Here is a 9,345-nt window from a genome sequence, read left to right on the forward strand (position 1 = left end):
GTCTGATGTAGTCCCAGATGTTGTGTGTGGGGGGGGGAGCAGTCCCCTCTGTCCCAGACTGCCAGACACTTGAAACAGGGTGAACAGGCATGGGGAGGCAGACTCAGAGCCACACAGGCAGACCCTTCTCTGGCCCTTCTTCCTCAGCTAAAGCTTACTGGCAGGTCTAAGGACACATCCTCTGCTTGTGGCTCTGGCAAAAGTGGCCCAAGATACCCCTATTCCAACAAAAGTGACCTTTCCTGAATCCCCTCCATGCTGTCTCTCGGCTTGGTGACAGTCCTGGATCCGATCAACTTAATGTCATAGGAGGTCAAATTGGTTCCAGGTGTCACTCCTGGAGCACATGACAACAGGCCTTTCTATAGATCTAGCATCTATGGGGAGCATCCAGAGACCTATTCTTCCTTCCTTAATGTTTATTGAATGCCACTATGGAAGCACTGAGATGGATGCACAGGGAAGTCAGCCAACCTCCAGCTCTTGATGCTGACAGCACCTATGCTCTTGGGGAAATGAGGCAGGTAGGAAAGCAAGGCTGAGTGAGTGTGAAGAATGCTGGAGAGAGGTGTCATAAAATGGATGAATGTTCAAACACAGCATCTGGGAAAGCTTCGCTGGAACATAGCAGTTGTTCTGGGACCAGGGGGACATTCAGGGGACTTTAGGCACGGGCGTTAGCACTGTCAGCATGGGGGGTGTGTTTTGAAGCAGAGAGACATTGTGCTTCTAGTGTCCACAGCAGATCTGGTAGCGCTGGAACACGTTCCTCTCATTTAAGTTTCACTCAACATTTGCGATCAATACAGCAGACCAGACATGTGCTGTACACTGGGGCATGGGAACAGGGAAGACAGATCCCTGCTGTTTGAACACTGTGGGCATAGAACACAAATTCCAGAAGCTATCAGGGCCGCTTGGGCAGAGAGAGGACACTGGGGCAGGCAGCCTTCTACCTCTGTCTCAGCTGCACCCACCCCCCCACTTCGAGTACTTCCCATGTGAAGCTTCCTTCGGGAGAAGGCTGGCAGAAAGCAGGGAGGCTTGGCTTACAGATGAAGACAGAATTTCCCTAGTTGATAGGGGTTTGAGTGCTGTGAACAATAGCTGAGGGACTATTTAGCTAAATGCAAGTGTTAAATGTATCAGAGACCAACAATCATGATTAAGCTCTAACCCAGTTATGGACACTTGAACTTCAACCACCACCACCACCACCCACCACCAAAATCCAGGGCTAGAGCTAGAGAAATACTCGGTGGTTAAGAGTGCTTGTTGTTCTTGCAGAGGACCTGGTTTTGATTTCCAGAACCCATATGGTATCTCACAGCTACCTGTGACTACACTTCCAGGGGCATCCAAAACCTCTAGCAGCCTCTACAGGCACCAGGCACATATGTGTTGCACAGACACAGGAGCAGGCAAAACAATCATACACATAAAAGAAACACATCAGAGACAAAACAAAGCAAGACCCCCCCCCCCATTCCCTACTCTGCTTGCCTGTCTCTTTGGCCAGTGGATAGACCATTCTGCCAGGTTCTATGGCACAGTTTCCTAGGTCCCCAGCTTTCTTCCAGTCCCCAGATGGTTGGGAATGACTGGGTTCCAGTCATTCCTAGAATATTCAGGGGCTTCTGTCCTAATGACACTTGAAGACCAGACCGACTGAACTCAGAACTCTCACACTCCTGCTCTCCTTAAATACCATGGGTCGCAATACAAAAAACTGCCACCAGGGGGCAGAATGTGAGTTCGGGGCTCCCTTTTACGCTTTGGCCTTGGTCACCCATTGTGTTTGCAGAATTTGCCCAGAGCAGTGATTCCTGACTTGTGGGTCACAACCCCCAAAGACCATCTGAAAACAGACATTTACATTACGATTCATAACAGTAGCAAACATAGAGTTACAAAGTAGCAACGACAATAATTTTATGGTTGGGGGTCTGAACAACAGGGGGAACTGCATTGAAGGATCCCAGCATTGGGAAGGTTGAGAAGCACTGGCCTAGAGAGCCTATTCTCAGCACTTCTCATGAGCTCTACCAAGAGGGGACACTGGAGTTCCTGCTTGCATGAAGCTTATGATCCACTGGTGGCTTTGGTGATGCAAATCCCCTCGTCTTAGGTGGGCAGAGGTATGTTGTAAGCAATACCCCCAGCCTCTCCCCATCCTTTTCTCACCATTAGGCTTTGCTATTCTATAGATACCTGGCCTCTCACAGTCCCACTGGCCTCCTCAGGTGCAGGATCCTACGCTGGTCTCTCTTTCCAAAATGTCCTCATGTATACCTGGCATATCTACTGTGGCTCTCTGCAGGTGGGACCCTTGGGAGAGCATGATGCTGGAGCCAAGGTCCAGATCTCTCAATTAGGAAAAGGCAAGCCATTTCCTATATCCCCACAGTCCATCTATCTATCACAAATGCTACCTTTCCCCAGACCAAAGCCGGTGCCTGCTCACAGGTCGCCTGGGTTCCACCTCGCTCCCCCGCTTGAGAGCTCCACTCTCCTAAGGTGGGGGACTGATACTTGAGGATTAAATGTGCCTGTGTGCTTGTGAGTATGGGAAGGAGGGTAAGAAGCAGGGAGCACTGAAAGTCTAATGAGGCATTGCCCTCCTTCTGCTTAGGCGCTGTGCCCAAGACAAGAATCAAGCTCTTCCTTGTGCAGGTCCTTGTGCTAGGTCCCCACAATGAGCTGGAACAATGTGTTAGACACAGCTCTCAAAGGGAGGAAGGCCTTCTAGATGCATACCGCAGAGGCCCACAGGGCTAGGATGAGGAGTAAGGATCCCACCTGGGCACTGAAGAGTGTGCCGTCTCCTAGTTCAGGGACAGCCAGGGGTGAGCTTGTCCTTTCCCTGGAGACTCCAAGTGTCTGGCAGTGAACCTGGCACACAGTAGGCATTGTATTAATACTGTGGAAGGCACAGGGTGGGGGAGCAGAACAAAAGTAAGAAGGCATTCAAATGAGGGGGAAGCAGGGTAGAGCTGGGGAGTCCTATAGTCCCTTACCCAGGCTGTGCCTCAGATGACCCACCATTCCATTTTTGAACCCGAGAGTCCTGGTCTGGGAAGTCTCTCTGAGTCTGAGTAAACATAGATGGTTTGTCACTCTGTCTTTCTCCTTGGGAACAGGCTGTCCCTCAAGGACCTTTTCTCCCTGGCCCCCACGTTACCTCTCTTTCTTTTCTGTCAAGCAGGGTCTCCTCCAAGGTCCTCTGGGCAGAGCCCTGCCCCAGCCATGACCCCCCAGCCATGATCCCACAGTGTGACCTCCAGGACTGCTCACTTCCCTTTCACTCAGCCATTCCTGATAAGAAGACTAGAAACAGGTTTGCCCTTTCACCTCTGCATATCTCTCCGAGGAGCCTGCAGGTCCCCACATCCTGGGTCACATCCTGAGAGGGCCTGTGCCTCCCCCAGATTGTGGGCCAGCATCTTTGGGGGTGTGTGGGGGGAGCAGAAGCCCCAGCCCTTCTTATCTTGGTGTAGAAGGTCCTAGCGCTTGCTCCTAAGGGACAGACTAGACAGAACAGCAAGCTGGCTGATCCCTCCCCAGGTCTTTGACTGACATTCTTGATGGAATTGGCCGGATGTTTCTCCTTCATAAGAGACACAGCCTCAGGCAATACAGCTGTGCCTTCCTTAGCCTGGCTGCAGCTGGAGGTACAGAGAGCCCAGAACCCACACTTCCTAGTTTTGGGATAACATCACTGGGCCAAAGGTCTCCAAAGAAGGGATGTGGGGGCTTCTATGAGGTCCCAAGAGGGTCAGCATGACTCATATCTGATTACCTTCTGTGATGGTCCTCCGGATTTCTGTTCATTGGGGTCTGAGGTTCCCACACTTGTGTGCTCATCGACTGATTGGCAGTGCTGGGTGGACTGTATAAATCTCAGAGTTTGCTTGGGGTCTCGCTTTGGCCAAGCATTGTCTGAGTCAGTGTCGCACCAAAACCCAGTCCAGTTGTGGAGGCAGGTACTGTCTGAAGACATTGTCATCAGGAGTGGTCAGGTGCCAGTTTTACTCCTAGGGGCCAATGCAATCTCTGCTGATGAGGGGATCTCTCTCAAATTTGCATCAGTAGGAAGATATCAGTAAGCTTTCGGCTTTGTGGCCTTGAGGTGATAAGAATTGAACAGAGAATTTCTTCCTTTGGAGAACTCCCACTAGGGGGCTAATTGGCACCTAAAATGGGCATTACCCCCCTGTAGTCTTCAGGAAATAGAGAGGAAGCAAAGGACAGGTGACCATTCCTCTACACCCTGGAGCGGTTTGGGTGGTTATAACTGTGTATACAAGGATGATTCCAGGGCTATATTTGCTTCTGTATCTTTTAGGGTCGTGTTTTTCAGATGTTATTGACTGAGTAGACCCTCTGTGGTTTTGTTTACATTGGAATGTGTGTTACTAACATCTTCCTTTAACCTGCTGTACACACACACACACACACACACACACACACACACACACACACACACACACACACACGAGAATATCTTTGGGAAGAACTTTCACATCCTTATTATAAATAGAACACGAGTAGCACTTGCCATAAACAGAGCAGCTATAAAAATAAACAGGTTAACTACATAGCAGTGTCGCTGTGCTGGGACCCGGGCTGCCTTTACAAGACTTGGAGCCTCAGGTTTGCTTTCTTTTCTTAACAAGAATGTTGGTGAGTGTTAGGGGTCCCAGCCTTCATTTGTCACATTTTTGGGGACCTGACACAGCTGTTATTTGGAAGACCCATTGTATTCTCCTTCCAAATAACTGAGGACTGGAGGGATGTGTATTCAAGGTGCCATCTAAGTGTTGGTAATCTGTTTAAGCTCCACCCTCACAGCTACCTCGGACCAGCCAGGTATGCTCCGCCCCACAGTTGCTTAGCAACAGCCAGCTGTGCCTGACTATAAAGGGGGCTGCTTGCCCCCTCCTCTCCCTCTTTTTGCTGTTTGCTCTTCTCTGCTCTTCCCCTCTGTCCCTTCTCTCTCCATACCCCTCCTTTCACCCTACGTGCCCATGGCTGGCCTTTCCTCTCTTCTACTCTTCTCTCATTAAACCTCTCCACGTGGAACCATGTTGTCTTGGTGTGTTCTGTCCGGGTAGGGGCTGAGATTTAAACTCTAACACTGAGACTATCTCAAGTCTTTCCTGGGAGCTGGGTGGCACTGGCTGTGCCCAGTTGTCCTTCCGTCACCACTGTCCCTCTCAGTTAACTCCTTTCAGTGCTTCACTGCAGGTGTGGCCTTCCGCATATCGGGGAAGATTGAGGAAGCCACCGGGAACAAGGCAGGAAGAGAGGCAGGTCTCTGCTGTTGACACTATTCCAACCTTGTTGGGACAACAGTACAAAGATCTTCTCCACTGGCTTCAGTGGAGCTCTGTGGAGTTTTATGGAGCCCAGAGGTTTAGCACTGTCCGGTGTTACAGCTGCTGTCTCTGTCCAACAACTCCCAGATGATAGTCTCTCATTTCCCAGAGTCCTAGGCCTAACACACCCCCTCAGACATCACATACTAAATAAGCAAAGCCTTGACTCCATCCGGCCCCAGCTTGCTACTGTCCCAGAGCCTCGCAACCACTGTCCCAGAGCCTCACTGTCCCAGAGCCCACACAGCTTTTGCCATCCCCTCATACTCCAGGACCAGCCTACTTGACAGCACCTGCTGGATATATTCAACTCCCAAAGACATCTGCGGCTGCCCCGGAACCTGGGCTGTGCAACGCCCTCTAGCTAGTCTCCCCTTCCACAAACCAAAACCAGGGTGACCTTTCAAACGCTTAAAATGGTGGTGGGGGCGAGGGGACAGAGGCTGGAGAGATGGCTAAGCAATTAAGAACACTGCCTGGTCTTCCAGAGGATCCAGGTTCAATTCCCAGCATCCATGTAGCAGCTCAGAACCATCTGTAACTCCAAGATCTGACACCCTCACACAGACATACACGCAGGCAAAGCATCAATGTACATAAAACAAAAATAATTTTTAGGAAAGGTTGAAATGGGAGTTAGCCCTGGCCAGGCTTCTCACTGCGCTCAGAGCAAATCGAAGCTCCTTCAGCCACTGGAGTCCCAGCTTCACCAGTCTGTCTTCACACCCTCTGTCCAAGGCCCAGTGTGCGTCCACTACGTGGGCCTCTCTACCGCTTTCATACCCTATCTGGACTCAGGGCCTTTTGCCCTGCTGTCCCCCCTGCCCGGAGCTCCCTCTGCTCTCACCCTCACATGGTTCATGCCCTGATCTTTCATTTTGTTTAGGCAGTTTTTAGAGACTCCCTGAGCCATCAAAGACAGCCCTTCCGTTTTAGTTTGCCTCATTGGTCTTATAGCTACTGACATTGTTTGTCTGAGAGTCAGAATTCCACTTTCACTTAGAAGGATAATCTCACCGTGTACAGAATTCTAGCTACCTCGGGCCGGTGCCTCAAACCCTCAGTGTCCTCTGGCGTCTGATGGAATCCTTATCCTGTTCCTCTGTGAGCGGTGTTTTCACTCATTAGCATCTTTCATGATTTGTTCATTGTCTTGATTTTCCACATACTCAAAACTGCTCAACACTGGATGCTTGTTGTATTTCGGTTTGTTTGTTTGGTTCTGGTTTGGTTTGGTTTGGTTGTTGTTGTAATATTATTATCTATTAACTTTCTTGCTGTCTTTGTCTAAATTCATAAGGATAGGGACTTTGCTTCCCACTGGCAGAAACAGTCTTAGAAGCAAGCAGCATGTAATAAATACTTGCTACATAATGCATGAACTCTAAAATATAGAGCGTCTGGTTGGTGCGTTTGTTGTATAAGAATGCTATGCTGGGGGCTGGAGAGATGGCTTAGAGGTTAAGAGAGCTGGCTCCTCTTCCAGAGGTTCTGAGTTCAATTCCTAGCAACCGCTTGATGGCTTATAACCATCTATAATGAGATCTGGTGCCCTCTTCTGGCATGAAGGTATACATGCAGACAAAACAATATATATAAGAAATAATTATAGAAGAAGGAGAAGGAAAAGGAGAAGGAGAAGGAGAAGAAAAGAAAGAAATCTGTGCTGGGGCTGGGGAGATGGCTCAGTGGTTAAGGAAGCACATTCTCTGACCCGAGTTCGGTTCTCAGCGCCCACACCAGGCAGTCCACAACTTGTAACTCCAGCTCCAGGAGCTCTCAGAGACACCCTTACTCACCAGCACTCGCCATCTAGCAGACACATAATTAAGAAAAAATAAACTGGGCCCCTTTAACCCAAGTTCTCAGGAAGCAGAGGCAGGCGGATCTCTGTGAGTTGAGGGTAGCCTGTTCTACCTAGTAAGTTCTAGGACAAACAGAACTACATTCAGAAGTGGTGGGGGTGAGGTGTGGGGAAGGAAGGAAAGTTAAATAGGAAAGAAGCAATGTCATGCGATGTAATTAATACTATAAAGTCAGGTTTCATTTTAGGTTGTTGGAATTTAGTTACTTAAAAAAACATTCATTTTTTTTTTATAATGTCAGTACTTTGTAGCTATTGTCAGACACACCAGAAGAGGGCATCAGACCCCATTCCAGATGGTTGTGAGCCACCATGTGGTTGCTGGAAATTGAACTCAGGACCTCTGGAAGAGCAGTCAGTGCTCTTAACCACAGAGCCATCTCTCCAGCCCCACTTCTGTGATTTTTTATTGGGAACAGCAAGTTGGGATCCCTACCTGGACCTTGCCTGGTCTTTACGTGAGGCAGAGTGACTTTCCTTTGTATAGCGTAGAGGTGCTGCTGCTGGCTGCTGAGGTCAGAAGTCCCAGGCTGCCTACCTGGTACCTGAAACTGTCCAGAGCCTTCTGGGGGTCCCTAGCTAGACCTCCCTCTATTCCTATCTATATGTATGTAAGCCACTCACCACTGTCCCGAAGCCCTGGCTCCATCCACATCACCATCGACATGTGACCATCTTCGCCCTGTAGTCCAGTTCTGACTGCCTTCTATGGCTTTCTTGCAACAAGAACGACCCTTCCCCACATAAACAGGGCCTGCCCCAACCTCTGGACTTCCTCTTTCTCCTGCCTGGGGCTAGGTTGGGCCAATCCAGGACTGAAGCCCCAGGAACGATACAGCCTGAGGATGAGAACTGACATTTGGGGGAAAGGTTGCTGTGCAGAAAGGAGAACAATCCACACGCATTTCTTTGCTCCTGAAGGCCTAGCATGCTCTGCGGCCTTGGTCATTCCATCCCCAGCCTCCCTAACACAAGTATCCTTCCCCATGGAGTGAAGTGGAGGGCACCAGTAACAGCAAGACTATCTTCAGATAGACGTGAGACTCCTCCCCACTTTCTATTACTTGTCCCCAAATCTCTCCCAGTTTTCCCTCAAAGTCTTTGGAACACTCAGAATCACCTGGGAGCCAAGGCATAGGCTAATTTTGAAAAACGCGACAGAGAAGACAGACAACAGAGAGTTGGGATGTTACACAGACACAGGGTGAGGACATAGTGCAAGCTGCCTCAGACCCAGTTGACAGGGTCAGCCAGAGAAGACCCTGCCTCAGGTCTCTGGGGCTCCTGGAAGATGCACAAGGCTAGGGGAGCCCCAGCGTTCCTCTTGGAGATGGCTGGGGGAGGGTAACTGTATAACTTTGGGAATAAGAAGGGGTCTTGTGGCCCTTGGACAGTGATGGTCGTATGGGCCATAAACTCCATTGTTCTCCAGGCCCTTGAAGGAGAGACCTGAAGAAGCAGGACAAGATGGAGACTAGGGTTCCCTGGCTTTACGGTCAGGACCTCCTCAGATCTACAGTTATCTGGTTTGCTCTCTCACCCTCAGAACTTCACAAACTCAACTCCACAGTCTTCAGCTTTCCCTATTCCTGGTCTTGGGGCCCTTCCCTTGGTGTCAACAGCAATTTCCTGACAGGCCTGGTGACAAGAGCCTGAGCTGGCCCAGGGGAAACTCAACGCCATGGTGTCAGCAACGGGTGTCTTTCAGTGTCTGGGGAATGGGGCTGATACTTTACAGAGCCTACGAGGGGCTGGAAAACTGCCACCACCCCTCCCCCACGGCTACCCTGCCATCCCGAATTCTTTCTGCACCCAACTACCCTGATGACAAGACCCTGTTCATAACAGGACCAAGGATGGAAAAAGTTACCCACATCTAGAGCAGTGCCTGGGATAGAAGTATCGTACCCTAGGAGGTTGTGTGAAGATGCTGCACTGGGACCAGCAGGATGGCCACAGTCGCCTCCCTCTTCTGACATCTTCACTGCAGACCCCATGGATGGCCACAGCCAACTCCTCTGCCTCTACTCTGCCTTGCTTGCTGGGTGTGTGGGCAAGTTCCCTTCTTGGATGCCAGGAGGATCCAGGGGGTGGTGGATGAGG

Source organism: Rattus rattus, chromosome 3, assembly GCF_011064425.1.
Source record: "Rattus rattus isolate New Zealand chromosome 3, Rrattus_CSIRO_v1, whole genome shotgun sequence".
NCBI lineage: Eukaryota > Metazoa > Chordata > Mammalia > Rodentia > Muridae > Rattus > Rattus rattus.